Source organism: Mycteria americana, chromosome 26 (genome assembly GCF_035582795.1).
Source record: "Mycteria americana isolate JAX WOST 10 ecotype Jacksonville Zoo and Gardens chromosome 26, USCA_MyAme_1.0, whole genome shotgun sequence".
Taxonomy (NCBI): domain Eukaryota; kingdom Metazoa; phylum Chordata; class Aves; order Ciconiiformes; family Ciconiidae; genus Mycteria; species Mycteria americana.
Genome location: NC_134390.1, coordinates 1,135,438 through 1,152,301, shown reverse-complemented (window position 1 = coordinate 1,152,301; position 16,864 = coordinate 1,135,438).

Here is a 16,864-nt window from a genome sequence, read left to right as displayed (position 1 = left end):
TAATTTCTGGAGTGGAAAATAATTTTTCTCGCTTTGTCGTTTTTCTGCTCCATAAAGCCCTCCTACTAGCTGGCGAGTAAAGTTACTTTCACCATGTGACATCCCCGGCCAATCACACCCGCCAGCCCAGTCCCCGGATAAGGAACCAAAAGCTTCTGCAAAATGTACCCAAATTGGGGGGGGGGGGGGCGTGGGAGTGGGAGTGGGTGCGCGGGGGGAGCCGGGGAGATGCGCTGCCGGTGGGAGGTGGTGGGTCCCGGGCTCCATCCCCACCCCCTGGGCTGCTGGGGGGGGGGGGACATGACAATGGGGGGACCCCCCCCCCCCTTGGTGGGGGTGTGAGTGTGTAAGGGTGAGGGTGAGGGGGTGTGGATGGGGGAGTTTGGGGGGCGCCGGGCATCCCGCCGCAATCCGAGCTGGGAACAATGAGCCCCCCCCGCCCTTTGAGTGTGAGTGTGAGTTTAAGTGTGAGTGTGAGTGTGACACCCCCGCCCCGGGTTGCACCGACCCTTCAGACCCCCCCAAACTCTACCCCATCTCCATCCCCCCCTCCCAAGGCTGGGGAGGGGACAGGGCAGGTTGGGGACACCGCCGGGGGGGGTGCCCCCTCCTCCCTCCGCACCCCAGACCCCCCCCATCCCAGAGGGGAGAGGGTTAAACACCTTCAGCACCTATTTTGGGGGGGGGCAGTTACCTGGAAGGTGGAGGCGGGTTTGCAGATCCGTTACTGACCCTGCCTGAAATCACAGGCAGGGAGGTTTGCCCTCCCCTGCCTGCAACCAGCGGCACAGGCAGGGCGAGGCCGGGGCTCCCCCCCCCCGCAAACAGCGGGGACCCCCCCCCCCTTTGCTCCCCAAACCGCTCCCGCTTTGCTTAGCCCCGGCCTTTGGGAGCAGAGCGGGGAGGGAGGGGTTGGGGGGGGGGGGGGGGAGGCAGCACCCTGCTTTTTCCTCGGCCCTGGGTGCTGCAGGTAACGCACCCACGGGGTTACACGTCCACGCGTGTGCACCAGCCACGCGTGTGCACCGCTCCCAGGCCGCTTGGCCCTTGCTTTAAGCATTGACCTCCCCATGCTCCAGCTCTGGGGGTGTGCGTATATAGATATATATAGATATATATGGATATATATAGATATATATGGATGATTTTGGGGGCAAAGCCGGAGGGCTGCGTTAAAAATGGCTCCCACCTCCCCGGCGTAGGTCGGGGAGCTGCAGAGGGATGTCAACATTTTGGGAGGGTTTTAGCTCCCTCAATTAAAGCTTTTTTTTTTTTTAAATCTCCATCTCGCCCTAAAGAGAGGGGCAGAGGAGGGAGGTGGGGTATTCCCTCCTTGTGCTTGATAACAATTATAGTTGAAAATCATAGCTTGCAAGGCATTGCCATATTTTACTTGATAACAATAAAAGTGACACATAAAGTTAACTGTTTATGTTTTATTTATTAGACTAAATGTGCCAGCGGTGTCGAAGGCTTTTGGCTGGTTGTTACAGCTTTTTATGGGGTTGTAAAACGCCATAAATCAGTCACTGCGAAATGGTCGGGGCTCTTTGTGCTCTTGGCTGAGAGTTGTGTTTGCGGTGGCTGCTGGTTCTTCTGGAGATGAAAAGTAATAATGGGATTTTATTTTGATTATTATCACCCCCCCGCACACCCCAATCATCGCCGTGATTTTGCTTTTTACCTGGTGGGGTGGGGTGGGGTTTTTGGGGGGTTTGGGGTGGGTTTGTTTTTTTTTTTTTGAGGTATTTATTATTAACAAGCCCTGGCAAAGAGCAAACGCCGCTTTCGCGCTTTGAATAAACTACCTTTAGCAAATGACATCAGCAGGGTTTGAGGATTTAATTAGGAGGGCTGCAATTAAAGGAAAGCAGAACTTTCCAAGGCTCTGGCATCGCCCATATATTCCCCTAGAGACGAATTTGTGACTGGGAGACGCTCACACAAATTCGAGTCTACAGGGTACATATAAGCGACGGGGAGGGTTGGGGGGGCAAAGGGGGGGCTGAGACCCCTCGGACCCAGCTCCACAGTTTTTGGGGCACCAGGACACGGGGACTGAGGCGTTTTCTCGCTTTCTTGGGCTGTTTTGAGGGGGGTTTATTGGCGGCGGATTTGCAGGGCTTCGCTAATTGCTGGCCCCGTGCTCCGGCAGAGCCTGCTCCTTCCTAAAGTTGTAAATCCCGGGATTACATATAGAAACGCCTATATATACACCTATATAAGGTAAAAGCCTTGCTCTTCCCAGAAAGGGTTCGGGGATAGGGAGAGAAGGGGGGGATGGGAGCTGCGAGGTTGGGGGGAAAAGACATGAATAGAAATGTATTCCGGAACCCAAAACATTGATTTAAATATATCCAATAAATTCCTTTTCTCCAGCTATACTTCATTCTGCCCAAACACCTCAGCCTCATGCAGGGCTTTGACATTTATAGTTCAGACTGATGCAACAACTTTATTCCAAGGCTGAGGGAATATTGAATAAAGATGGAGAGTTAATAAAGTAATTTTTACCTACGCACATCCTCCCCCCCCCCCCCCCCCCCCCCGCCCTGAATATATGGTTTTCAATAAGCACCGGCAGAATAAATAAATATCCACAGGTAGTTCTCTTAAGGCTATGCTGGGTGTTTAAAAAAAAAAAAACAAAAAAAGAAAAAAAGAAAATAAAGCACGAAACAAACCGGCAGCAATCAAAGCATTAGAAAATTCAAGGCGTGAAGGTCACAAACTGGGCGGCTCCGGACTCTCTCCCTTTCTCAGGGGGGAAACGCAACTTTATTTGCACCGTCTGCATCCCCCCACCCCCGATTCCCACCCAAATATACCCCTTTTTGAGGACTCCCTTCTCCATCCTCTCTTCCCCATCTCCCTTCACCCCCTCTGTGTGTTTTTGGGGGCTGCCCGCGGATTTCTTACAAGTGCACCAAAAAAACCCAACCAAAATAAAAGAGAAATCCCCCGGATTTCTTACAAATGCACCCAAAAAATCCTATTTTCCCCTTTTTATTGCTCGCGGATTAATGTTTCCCCCCTCCCCTTTGCTTTTTAACCGGAGTTTAGAGCTGTGCCTCTTGCTGAAGTGTTTGGATTTTTTATTTATTTAATCCCCCCCCCCCCTTTTTTTTTTTTTCTCTGTAAAATAAGTCTGCAGGGACGTGTGAAGAATAGTTGTACAAGAATCTGGCTCTTTTGTCTATAAAGCAGCCCTCCCACCGCTCTCCATCCCTCGTCCCCCCACCAGCACAACCGTGGCGAGAAACACTTTGGGAGGGACAAAACCCAGAGAAACGCAGCACCTCGGCAGAGAAAAAACCAAAAAAAAAAAAAAAAGGGGGTGAAAAAATGTAAAAATCTCATTTTGGGCTTTATTTCCTTTTCCTAGCTGCGAAATAGAGATCTGGTTACCATCGCGGGGAGGTTTTTAAGTACAAAGCGCCTTTTTGACAGTACTGAAGAAAAATAAGTATGCATTGTCTCTCCGGATTCATTGTGCTGGCTATTACCATACTGACCGTTTGGTAACCTGTACCTCAGCCCATTAGCAATCTGTGCTTTCCAGAAAAAAATGAAGTACCTATCTACTGGGGGTTCGTTATCCCGTGTTTAATAATAATAGGAAAAGCGGGGGAAAAGCTCGCGGTGGGTGAACTCTGCCTCCTGGAGATGCGGGAGGTGGGAATCAGTTTGGGAGCGGAGTTTTATGCCGAGCTTCTTTTAAGGTGATTATTGCACAATTAGTGGCAGGAGAACCAAAAACCTGCCTGTGTATATACATTTATTTATTTGGAATCCTTTTTTTTTTTTTAATAGTTGGGTTCTCTCTGCCATAGGCGACGAAAGGCAATTAATTAAATTTCTTTTTTTTTTTTTTCCCCCTACCAACTTGAAAGCGGCGAGTGCCCAGAAGACCTTTTCTTTTTGTCCCTTCCTAATGCAAATAGACAAGGTCTAATTTATGCAAAGAAATATGCAAATGCTTAATTGATTTTTTTCTTAAATCTGTTGTCAGTAAAAGTAATGAATCGGCCTAAAACGATTTTAATAAGCAAAGCCTGTCACCCAAAGTCCTAGCCTTCACATTTTTCTTTTGAGCCTCTTGCGCCTCAAAGAAACTAATAATGTAAATATTTATCCCTCCATTTTAAGGTATTAAAGACGAATCCCTCTCGTTTGCGAAAGAAGTGGAAAAATAAAATAAAATATGCAAACCAGTTTCCCCATCTCTCCCTCCTCCCCCCCCCCCTCCCCTTCTCACCCCACCCAGGAATTCAATTTTCTTCAAATCTCGTTGAAAGTGGCTTTTTAAAAAGTGGGCGCATTTTAATATTGGTTAGACAGCGTGACCTGAATTTCACCTCAACTGTTTGACTTGATCCAATAGGTCACTGCCAAGGAGTTATTGATGGGGGAACTCCATTGAAATTTCTCTCCTCACAAATGGCCTTTAGATCTTCTAGCGAGTTCAATAACTAGTTATAATGTAGAAGGGGAAAAATGAAGCCCAGAGGCAAACTAATTTGATGTTTCATTTTTATGCTGGAGAAATTGTTGGTTTTTGTTCCTCTCACCTCCCGCTCTGCCCCTCTCTGCCTCTCCAAAGGGGGGGGGGGGGGGGGGGCAAAAAATAAAAATAATCGGGTTTGGGCGAAGCCCCTCCGAGCCGAGGTTTGTCTGTGCTGGAAATATCTGCTATTTTCTTTATAATTTAATTGGCACTGGCGCTTCAGCCTGGGAACTCCTCGGGACTCGGTGGAGCGGGGAGCCCAGCAAGAGTGAAACTTGCTGCTTGGTAGGAAACACACTTTTTTTTTTCTTTTTAAATTTTTTTCCTTTTTTTCTGTTTTTTTTTCTGTTTTTTTCCCCTGTTTTTTTTCTTTTTTCTTGTTTTCTTGTTTCTTGTTTCTTTTTCTTTTTCTTTTTCTTTTCCTTTTCTTTTTCCTTTTTCTTTTCCTTTTTTCCTTTTTCTTTTTTCTTTTTCTTTTTCTTTTTCTTTTTCTTTTTCTTTTTCTTTTTCTTTTTCTTTTTCTTTTTCTTTTTCTTTTTCTTTTCCTTTTCCTTTTCCTTTTCCTTTTCCTTTTTCTTTTTCTTTTTCTTTTTCTTTTTCTTTTTCTTTTTCTTTTTCCTTTTCTTTTTCTTTTCCTTTTCCTTTTCCTTTTCCTTTTCCTTTTCCTTTTCCTTTTTCTTTTTCTTTTCCTTTTTCTTTTTCTTTTCCTTTTTCTTTTTCTTTTCTCCTTTCTTTTTCTTTTTCTTTTTCTTTTCTCTTTTTTCCTTTTTTTTTCTTTTTTTTTTCCCCTTTTTTTTGGAAAGCTTTGATTTACAATAAATCAAAAACGCCAGTAATCAAGTTCCTCCTCTTTTCCTCTCCAACTTGTCCTGCGGTTTAGCAGGACCGGGCAGCCCCAGCTTTCTGCTGCAGCTCTGCTCCCCAGCAAATCAACCCCTTCCAGAGCCGCTCGGAACTGGAGCTGAGCAATAACCCTCGCACTCATTTTCTTCCCCGGGTTTTTATTTGTGTGCTGGGTCGCCCTAGTTCATGTGACCACATCTGGGCTCTCCCCTGGTTTGTTGGCCTTGGGGAGGGTTTTCTCCCTTTTGCTTCCTTCAGATCCTTTTTTTTTTTTTTTTTTAGGCTTAAAATATTTATTTGAGGGAGGGTTTATTGGGGGGGGGGGCGAGAGGCAGAGGAGGACTCGGCTGGGGGATGCTTTTAAGTGATGTATACACAGGGACTAAGATTTCTCCTTGACTTTTCGTAGACAAAGACGACTTATACTGACCCGCTGGATAATTGCTGAACCCTGGGTTAAGTTGAAAAGAAAACATTGGGCTTGTATTGGGGAAAGGGCGTGTTTGGGGGGGGGGGGGGGGGAAGTGAAAGTTGTAGGAGAAAGTGTCCAGGGGCTGCAGCGAGCCCATTAGCAGATCTATAGCTGTTATTGTATGGGATGGAAACATATACAAACTCGAGGCTGATCCCTCTTGTTGGAGAGAGCTTCTGCTTGAGTGGTACTTACTGCTCTCACCCCCTGGAAATCTTCCTCCGGGATGACAATATTAATAATTAACATCATTCCCCCCCCCCCCCCCCAGCCTCCTTCCCCAGACCCCCCCGGGTCGCAAATCCACTTCTCGGCTCCATCATCCCGAGTCCTTCTTGGTGGCTTGGGCCGGGGAGAAGGGGCTGGAAAAAGTTTCTGTGTAGGGACAGAGGATAAAAATGAAGGGGGTTTTGTTTGGTTGGGTTTCTTTTTTTCCCCCCAGAAAGTTAATCCAGCCCCAGCCGGGGGGGTTATACCGGGGAATTTGGGGAGGGGGGAGCCCTGACCCGCTGCTGCTGCAGAGGAAACGTGGCAGAGGTGGCTCAGCCTTCACTCGCAGGGATGCAGAACCTCTGGCCTGGCACCAAAACGGGGGGGAAGGGGATAAAATAAGCGAAAACTCCCTCTTTTCGCTGCATTTTGAGTCCTGCCAAGCCAAGACGAAGCCCAGTTTTTAGCAGGCTGCGCTCATCCCTGCGATTTTTAACACCCTTTGCAATTAAAAATCAATCCCGGGGGGGGCTGCCTCCGGGGACGCGACCCAGCACTTTTTAAGCAAAAAGCAGCCAAAAAAACATGCAGAAAAGCCTCTTTTTTTTTCCGCCTGGGTGTTCAAATGGCCGCGTTGCTCTGAGCAAACCCATCCCTGAGACACCCAGCCCCCGTCCATTCACCTTGGAGGCTGCGGAGAGCTGGGATCAATACCCCGCTGGTACTAAAAACCTGGGGTATCCCTTCCTCTGGCTGCAGGTCAATGAAAAGTGGGGTGAGGAGGGATGGAAAAGCGGACGACACGCGTGGGGAGTGGGTCCTGCCCCTGCGGGGCCCGGCAGCATCACACGGAGGGCAGATCCCCAGCATGGCAGCCAGCTGCAGATGGGGAAGCGATGGGATGAAGGGCAGGATGATTTAAAGTCCCGGTTTTATCGCCTTTCGGGCCGTGTTTTAAACTCTCTCGAGGTGTAAACACGCTCTTTAAACCCGACAACGACCCAGATGCGCGCAGCTCCGCGCCCATGGGCGCAGCCCCAGCCCTGACAGCTCGGGGTGAGGCGGGGAAATTGGGTTTTTCTCAGGGGTAATTCTGCTCCCCCGTGGGGTAGGGATGGCGAGGGATGGCCCCTCCGCAGCCTGAAGCCTGGCCAACCGCTTCGCCGAGCCATCACATGTATTTAAATCTTAATAATAATTGCAATAATAATAATAACGCCCTGGGAAGGCGGCGCGGAGCCCGGGAGACCCTTTTTAGGGTGGGAAAGAAGGGATTTCACGCTAGGAAAAGCGCTCCCCGCTCCCTTTAATGTTTATTTATTTTTTTTCACTAGGGTACTTTCAGTTTAATCTTTCGCAGTGCAATAAACTATTATCTTAGTTAATCCCCAAGGCGAATCCATCAAAACCTTTTAATAAAACGTTTCGTGGCTTCCGCGGGGGCCTCCAGCAAGAGGGGCTGAGGAAGGGTGAGCCCTGAGGTCTTTTATTTTTTTTGGGGGGGGGGTCTCCCTAAAATTTCCTGCTAGTAAAATGGGGGGAGAGGGTGTCCCCCCCTCCGTGGGGCCATTAGGATTCTGGCGGCATGGGGAGCTGCGGGAGCCATCACTCACGGCCCCGGGAGCAAAGGGAGCCGGGCTGGAACAAGAGGAGCCGCGGGGATGATCTAGAGAAGCAGGCCGCCGGCATCAATCCCGACCTGATAAGAAATCGGCTGCTTCCCTGAAAAAAAAAAAAAAAGAAAAGAAAGAAAAAAAAGAAAAAAAAAGAAAAAAAGGAAGGAAAAAAAAAAGAAAGAAAAAAGGAGAAAAAAGGGGAAAAAAAAAGAAGGAAAAAAAAGAAGGAAAAAAAAATCATGGCCTGCTTGCCTGGGCCGTAGAGGTTTTGGGGGGAAAATCGCCTTTTCCCAACGCTAAAAGGTGCTCCCGGTCCTTTAGATTCTCTGGGAAAACTGGGAAAGGTAAGCTGATTTTCTGGGGGGGGGGGAATGGAAAAGAAAGGGAAAGCAGCCCTTGGCCCAGAGGACACGGTGAGGGTCGCTGCACGGAGCAGCCTGCGAGGGGCTGTGCAAACCGCAGCTCCCCAAAATCTGCTTTTAAGCCCCAGATCTGACTGGAAACATCGCTTTTGGGGCTTAAGTGAAGGATTAGGCGTTCGTGCGGCAGGCTGAAAGCCTCCCATAAAATATCGGTTTGTTCATACTCCACTTCTCCCCTCACACATGACCCAGCCGTTCCAACCCCAGCCTATTTTTTAAAGCTTTCTAGTTCGCCACAATATTAGAGAGAATTAATTTCGACAAGAGACAGGTACCGAAGAGGAGCAGACACAGATGTAAAGTGTCAGCTTGAGTCTGCAGGTAAATATTTCCCCCTTTTCCAACATGCAAAAGGGCTTTATTCTGCCTCAGAAAGGAGAGGAAGGAAAATAGCAGGGAAAAGGGAGTTTTGTTTGTGCGGGACACGCGTGGCCACGCACAAGCCCACGCACCCAAGTGGCTTTTTTTCCCCCAAAAAAATCCCACCCGTGTGCTCCAGAGGGAGAAGAAATGCCCAAGGGGCAAAAGAAGAAGGGGAATGCCCAGCACACGCACACCCCCCAGCAGAGAAACCCCTCCTTGCTCCCCAAAAATCTCTCTCAGCACCCGGGGGGGTTGCACGCACCGGGGTGGCTCTTGGAAGGGGGGGGGATTTGCTTAGATCCCAAATTTGGGGGGCATTTGGGCGAAGTGCGCTGGATGCTGGATCCCGGTGAAGGGTGCGGAGAGGGGGGGAGCATCGGGGGGGGGCACACGAAGTACCTCGTTATTAATTACAGAAACTCATCAAGCTTGGCCTGCAAACCCCCTAATGTGGCTCTAGCAGAGGGACGGTGTCCCCCCCCACACCCCAAAAGGAGAGGAGGGTTTGAGCTTTGCAGGAGCTGTGTCCTCCCCCAAGCTGTGTGTCCCCCAAGCTGTACCCCCCAAGCTGTGCCCCACCCCAAGGTCCATACGGAGGACGAATCTGCTGGGGGGGGTGGTGGTGGTGAGGGGGAAAGGCCTTAAAAATAAACACGGGAACGAGTGAATGGGGAGAAATAGGGGGGGAAAATCCCCCAGGTGCTGGGGTTTGCCCAGGGGCTGCTCAGGCTTTTGGGGGGGGGCTTCAAGTGAGGTGCCTTCGGTTTGGGGTGGAAAAGCAGAGTTTGGGGGAGGGGGAGACGAGGGGTGGAGGATAAGAGGGAGAAGAGAGAAAAAAAGATGAGATGGGGAGAGAGAGAGAGAATGAGAGGGAAATATGGAAAGAAAAAGAGATGGCGAGAAAGGGAGAGAGAAGGGGGGGGGGAGAGGCCGAGAGAGAAAGAGAGAAGGGGGGGAGGGAGGGAGGAAGGAGAGGAAGTGAGAAAGTGAGAAAGAAAGAAAGAAAAGAGAAAGGAAAGGAAAGGAAGGAAGGAGAGAAAGAGAGAGAGAGAAAGAAAGAAAGAAAGAAAGAAAGAAAGAAAGAAAGAAAGAAAGAAAGAAAGAAAGAAAGAAAGAAAGAAAGAAAGAAAGAAAGAGAAAGAAAAATAGAAAGAAAATTAATGAAAGAATGAAAGAAAGAAAGAAAGAAAGAATGAAAGAAAGAAAGAAAAAGAAAAAAGGAAGGAAGAAAAGAGACAGGGAAGGAAGGAAGGAAGGAAGGAAGGAAGGAAGGAAGGAAGGAAGGAAGGAAGGAAGGAAGGAAGGAAGGAAGGAAGGAAGGAAGGAAATAGGAAGACAACAGGAAGAAAAGAGGCAGAAAAGGAAGAAAAGAGGAAGAAAGGCGGAAGGAATTACATCAGGGATGGAGGTGTGTTCGCCAACACCCCGCGCCTGGCAGAAGAGATCCCGGCGCGTTTGCCGGGTTTTGGGGGGCTGGCGGCTCGGGGGTCTCCCAGCAGAGCCCCCCGGCTGCCTTCACCCCCCCGCCCGGGAGCCGGGACGGAGCCGAGCCCCGCAGCGCCGGCTCGGGGGGTCGGGGCGAGGGGGGAGCGGGTGTCTTGAAAACAAAAATACGACCCAAATTGCAAAACCCGTATCGCATACTGCTGACTCCCTCCGAGCTGTATTTATTTATTTCGCCTAAACCTAGGGGAAATAAAGTTTCTGTTTTTAAAGCAGGGTGAGCACCAGCTCCTCTTGCCCGAACTCCAGCAAACTCTTAAAATCCTGCCCTGGACGCGGATAAATACCAGAGGTCAACAGTAGCCGCTCTCCCTTCCCTGGTGATTATTTTACTGCTGAGAGGGAACCAGAGGAATCTGCTAAGTGCCAAGAAAACATTTAAATATATCTGTGTCTGTTTAGATAAGTGTGCGTGTCTGTGTGCACACCCTCTGCAGCCTCCCAGCCACCTATGGACTGCACGTATAGAATATCCATACTGCTACATGCACAGCATACCGGTGCCTATGGCTGCGTGTAGTAGAAATCTGCACATAGACGCAGCTCAAGCAGGAGGAAAAAGGAGGAATAAATTGGATATAGGGGGAAATAAAGGTGGGGTTTATCTCAGGTCTGGCCAAAGCGTGGTGCTTTGACCCTTTTCCCCATAAGGAGGAGAAAAGAGTTGGGATAAAGAGATATAAAGGATGTGTCCGGAGCGAAAGTCATTGGGGTGTTTATTTTCTTTCGTCCCTTCCTTCCTAAAAGCAGGGAAAGTGGATGGGGAGGATGGAAATTCCCAGTCCCTGCTGGGAAAAGGGGTCGTGTCTGCCAGGCAAGAGGAAAATGGCAAATAATGCCTCCCCCCCACCAAAAAAAAAAAGAGGGGAAAAATATAAATCGATAACTCGGGATTCAACTCTTGACCGGGAAAACCCAGATCAAAACATCATTTGATAGAAACGCGCTTTGAGGAGTGGATAATAAATCAATAAAATCAATCCATCAATAGGATCTGCAGGGACAGGCGGCTCCGCAGCCCGGCTGCTGGGGAAGGGGCAGGGGGGAAATGGAAGATGATCTTCAGAAACTCTCTTCCCCACCTCGGGGAGTGAAAAAAAACCCACCCAGATGATGGGATGGAAACATCGGGCTGCACCTATTTCAGCCGGATTTCCTCCGTCCTCTCATCCACCCTCCAATAACCCCTTTTTTTTTTCCCAACACCGAGCTGGATGCGAGGAAATTCTATTCCCCGGACTTTATTTTTTTCTTTCTGCTGTCCAATTATGCAGAAAATTCTTGTGCTTGTTACTCCAACGGGGGATTTCTTAGGAGCACTGGAGGTTTTTAATCCCGTAATTCACACAACAGACGACTGGGAGCTCTCCCGGTCGCATACGCAAAGGCGAGCAGCATCTAACCTCAAATTAAATTATATTTAATTTAAAATATAAAAGCCCTAAAATATCCGGAAGAAATGTCTGCAACCCGGCACCTCTTTTTAACCCCCCCCCCAGCCATCGCCGAGAGGAAGAGGTGGGAAATGAGAGGTCGCAGGGGAAAGAAAGAGCCGAGTTTCACGTCGGACGCAACAAACTTTCTTCTTTCTCCCCAAATCTGCGACCCCCCCGTGTTTCTGCCACAGCCAGCCTCGACACGCGTGGGAGAGCATCCCCTTTTACCCCCGGAAAGCGCTGGTGGTCCCTGGTGAAGCTGGGGGGACCGGTCCCCCCAAATCCCCTCTTCCCTTTTGGATGCTTCCAGGTTTTGAGCGACTTCGTCTTATCCCAGAATCACATTTTTTTAAACGAGCCTCGCAAGGACTTTTCGTGGGGTTTGGGGTGATGGGGGGGGGGTGAGGGTGCTCCAGGGTCCCCCCAGCCCCTGCGTGTTCCCAGCTCCCCAGGCTGGGAGCTGCCCGAGTTTTTGGCAGCGGGTTTTTTTCCTAGCATCATTTCCCACTATTAACCACCGCTAAATAAAGGGAATAAATCTATTTTTTAGCATTTTCCCCCTTTCCAAGCCCGCAGCACCCAGCCAGGCCGGGACAGGACATGCCCTGTCCCGGAGGCGGGGGGGAGGTGGGGGGCGAGAAAAGGATGCTGAGACCCCAGGGACCCCCCCGGAGACCCCGGGGACCCCCCCGGAGAGCCCTGAACTGGGGACAGTGGCCTTGTCCCACTCCCGTGGGGACACCTCTCTGCTTGGGGAGGGGGGGTAAAGAAAATACTGATTATTTCTGATGCTATTTTTTGATATATCCTCGGAGGTGGCATGCTCAGGGCACACCCGCCCCAGCGATGGAGCCCTATAGGCGAGCCCTATAGATGAGCCCTATAGAGCCCCATTGTTGCATAGGGCTCAGGTAAACAGATCTGCCCGGGGCGGGGGGGGGGGGGGGCGGAATCCACCTTCCCAGTGGGTTTGGGGGGAAAAATTCTTCTCCATCCTCATGATGGAGACTAAAACCCGGCCCCCCCAAAATACGCCTCTGCATTGGTTTGTGCAGCCCCAAGGTGTCAAAATGGGGGTGCAAAAAGGGGGCAGCGAGGGCTGGGGGGGCTTACAAGGCTTCTGCAGAAGAGCAGGCCCCCCCCCAATCGCTGAAACCCTCCCTCTGACCTCGCCAAGACCCTCTGGGACAGAGAACTGCTCCCCCCGGGAGGGCTCAGCCCCCGCGGGACACCCCCAATTGAGGGTCCCCGAGTAAGGCACATGGAGAAGGGGCTTAAAATCCCTCCCCCCACACCGGGCGCCCCAAAAGGACCACAGGTCCCAGGGTGCTGCCCCAGACCCTCCTGCTGGGTTGCTCCCTGCTTTTGGGGGGGGCTTAAGCCCCCACAGGGCTCTGGAGAGGAAAAGATTTGGGGGTCCCTGGGTGTTTCACCATGTCCCTGCCTCCATCCTTTCCCCAAAGGTTGTGCCTGCGGAGTGGGGTGCAGCCCGGCTGCCCTCCTGCTCCCCGAGCACCCCAGGGTGGGGGGGCAGCCCTGTCCCCCCCCTCTGGGTGGGGAGCAGTGGTCCCTGGGGTACGGAGGAGGGGGGTCTGGCCCTGGCTGCAAGGGCGGGGGGGGTCCCCATCCCTGCAAGGGAGCTGCCGGCAGAGGTTCAGCACCCACAGACACCCCCCCCAGCACCCACAGAGCCCCCCAGCACCCACGGGGGAGGTCGCACACCGGGTTTGTGGGCGTTTGTGCGCGTGCGAGGCCTTGCGTGTGCGCGTGCACTTGCAGGGGGGGTGCATGCACGCCCTCGTGAGCACGTGCGTGCGCATGTGCGTGCATATGAGCGTGCATTTGCTTGCTTGCACGTGTGCTGGCCTAGGCGTGCGCGTGTGTGCGCATTTGCACGCTCGCATGTACGTGCACGTGTGTTCGTGCCCCTCTGCGTGCATTTGTACGCCTGCCTGCGCGCACACACGCGTGTGCGTGCGTTCGTGCTTGTGCGTGGGTGCGCGTGGGTGTGAGCGTGCACTCCCGGGTGGAAACCCCTCCAGACAACTCACGTCACGGGTGGGAATCTGCGGCCTCTGCTCCCTGCACTGTGCCCCCCCCCAAATACAAGACGTGCCCCCCCCCCCCCCCGAGGATGCGTCCCCCCTAAACACCAGGCCTGGGATGACACCAGGATGGGGCCTCGCGGGGGGGGGACACACAAAGCTGAGCACCTGCCCCCCCCCCCCGGGAACAATAGGGGCCCCACTATTGTCTGGGAGGGGGTGGGGAGGGGGTGCCCCGTTGTTTTCCGTGGGACCCACTCCTCGTGGAGGGCACCCCGGGGTGGGAGCCAGGGAGCAAGGCCATCTCTCCCCCGTCCCGGGTTCCCAGTGGGTTGCACCCCCCTCCTTCACCCCCCCCCTCCCCACCGCCCCGGGCTCCTCGGGGAGGTTTGACCCCAAAGGGACCCCCGGGGTTGGGGGCATCCCGGCACCCCAAGAAGTCGCCGGGAGGAGCCTCAGCTACCACTCAGACCCAGGAGATGGCCCTGCCCCACGCGTGACACCCCCCTACACACACACACACACGCGTGACAAGCCCCACTTCACCAACCATTCCCCACGGGGCGAGGTGGGGGGGGGTCCACTCTCTTCACAGAGCCTCTTCCCCTCGGCGTGGGCATCCCCCCCTCCCCGTGGGGGCCGCCCACGGAGCGACCCTCCCTCCGCACACCTGCAGCGGCCCCGCCCGCCCCCCCCCCCCCCGCGCATGCCCTTCCCGGCGCGGCCGCTTCCTCGGCACCACTTAGGGCTTTCCCCCTTTTTTTCTCATTTTTTTCCCCATTTCTTTCCCTTTCCCTTCCTCTCCTTGCAAAGCCCAGCTCCCCCTCCGCCCCCCCAACCACAAATAAATCCCCCCCTTTCCAAACTCAGGAATGGGGTTGAAACTTCGGGATGCGCCCAGGCTGGACGGGGGGGGGCGGCTGATGGGGAAGGGGGGGGGGGGTTTGCCTGCCGAACCAGTAATGTATAGACCTTCTTTGGCCTTATCTCCTCTCCAGCAGCCCTGGGGATGCGAGGGCGGGGGGGTGAAGGGGGGGGGAGCTGCGATTCCTGCCAGATAAGATCCTTGCCTGCAGCTCGCCCCTTTGCAAACCTCACATTCCAGCTCTACCCCCCCCCCTCAAAACACATCCCCCACCCCCTTTTCCCACGCGGGGAAGGGAATTTTACCCACCCACCCCCCCCTTTCAAAAAATTGTTTCGCCGTTCCTAGAGAGGGTTAAAAAAATGGGAATAAGTAAAAGAGGTTAAAAAAGACTTAAAAAAAAAAAAAAAAAAGAAAAAGAAAAAGGAAAGTTCAGGAGAAAAACTTACTGGGGTGGCCGGGGAGATGCTGCTCCAGGAGCCCCGCAGCCGCCGCGCTCCGCACTAAGCGCCTTGTCCCACTGTCCCAGCATTAAACAGCTCTAGCAGCTGCGATGGTGGACAGTTAAGATTATATATGATGTAAATATATTGTGGGTTTGTCAGCTCCCCCAAACCATAAAACTTAGTTTAATGACATCACGTGCTCCCTGAGAGCCATTCAGGGCTTTTGCTTAGGGCCATCCACATAAATAACCTTCAAAAGTTTTAAACTACTAAATTCACATAGAAGCCATGAGTATTTCTGCTAATGTTCTCATGTTCTCGGTGAAACTAAAAGAGCTTTGCTTTTTTTTTTTTTTAGCCACAACAACAACAACAACAACAACAACAAAAAAACCAATAACCAAACAAAAAAAAAAAGTCCTGGATTTCTATAAAAAAAAAAAACAAAAAAAAGGAACTTTGGTTGGTTTGTTGGTTTTGGGCCATTTTAAGTTCTCACGGGGTTGACACGGATGACGGGGCAAGGTAAGTCCTTTTCTATTTCCTTCTTGAGTCTTTGGGAAGGGATTGAGCAGCCGAGAGGGGAAATAAAAAGGCAAATCTCTTCCAGACAGCACCAGCAACAACATCCACCAAACACCCACCAGTCCCCAGAAAAATGCGCCCTGAAGAAGAGAGGGAAGAGGGGTGCAGAGCCCCCCCCGGCCCCCTCTACCCCCCCCCGGGCCAGGAGAAGCCAATAATTAATCATAAGTAGCCGCACTCCGCTCCGCAGGGTGGAAATGCGAAAGTTTGAAATTTAAAGTGGGTTTTTTTAGGGGTGTTTCGGGGTTGTTTTCCTTTTTTTTCCCCTGCTCTCGCAGATAAAACACGCGTGGTCTGGGAGCTGGTTAACCCTTGCCTTGACAGACCCAAGCTGCCTTGACAGCTTCCCGGTTAAAAAGGAGAGGGAAAAGGTGGTGTTAGAGTGCGAAATGTAATCAGAATAAAAAATAATAACCCAGAGACGCTGCAATAATACCGGTGAGAGCGAGGGGAAGACATTGCTTAAGAGAAAATTGAACGGAATAACGAGCAATTACCAGTACACGCCAAGAGGGTTTTGTGCCTGAACAACCAGTCAATAGATTTACACAGCATGGGGAAAAAATAAAAACCGGGGGGGGAAGAAAAAAAGAAAAGAAAGAGATGATTAGAATGGCTCCCGAGCCCACCCAGCCCCCCTGAAATCACCCCAGGCCCCAGGAGTGGGGGAGCCACTCTTACACAGGCAGCAGATAAATGCCTTGCTTGGCTTTGCAGTATTTCACTCCAAACCGACGGGAAAATGACAGTCGAGACGGGGAAAAAAAAAAAAAAAATCCCCCCCAAAAGAGGATTTTTATCCGCTGACTGTTAAACGACAGTCAAATTAAATACCTTTGCAGCTCGCAACCCGCCAAATAACCAGAACCCCACCATCCCCCGATAACAACCATCAAATAAAATAATAAGAATTGAAATAAAAGCCCTCGGAGAGGAGGAGGAGGTGCCCCATTTGCTAATTGTACCCCTCAAGGCAGCCGGAGCCGCTGCTGGAAGAAACTTTTGTTTGGCAGGTTCAGGAAATTGTTCCCTTGTTTCCCATGTGTAAAGGAAATCCTATAAAGTTTTATGGAGCTTATTGGCTTCTCCCAGCATTTGTTTTCGCCTGTAAATAGCTGGCAGGACCCAGGAGGAGTCACCCTGCGTGTGCGTGTCTGGGTGCACAGCGGAGCCACCCTCCTGGCAACATATAGGTTGAGCTCTATGCAAATACGCCGGCAGACGTATAGACGTTGTGCGCGCACCTCTCGGCGGTGCACGAGTGGGTTTGGAGGGGGGGGGGGGGGGTGGTTTGCACCCACCCGACCCCTTCGTGGGTGGAAAGGGCGTGGGGAGGCACCTAGAGACCCGCCACGGAGGTTTTTCTCAGCCCCGCGCCTGTGCCATATGGCTGTAGGTATGGAGAAGTCCATATGGACCGAAGTGTGAGCCTCCGGGATGTATGGACACCCTATGGAAGGCGCGTTTCCACCCCAGGGGCAGAGCCCATGTGTTCCGCATTAGGCCCCTCCGCCTTAGCAGAGACAGAAAATAACAGATATATTTTTTTAA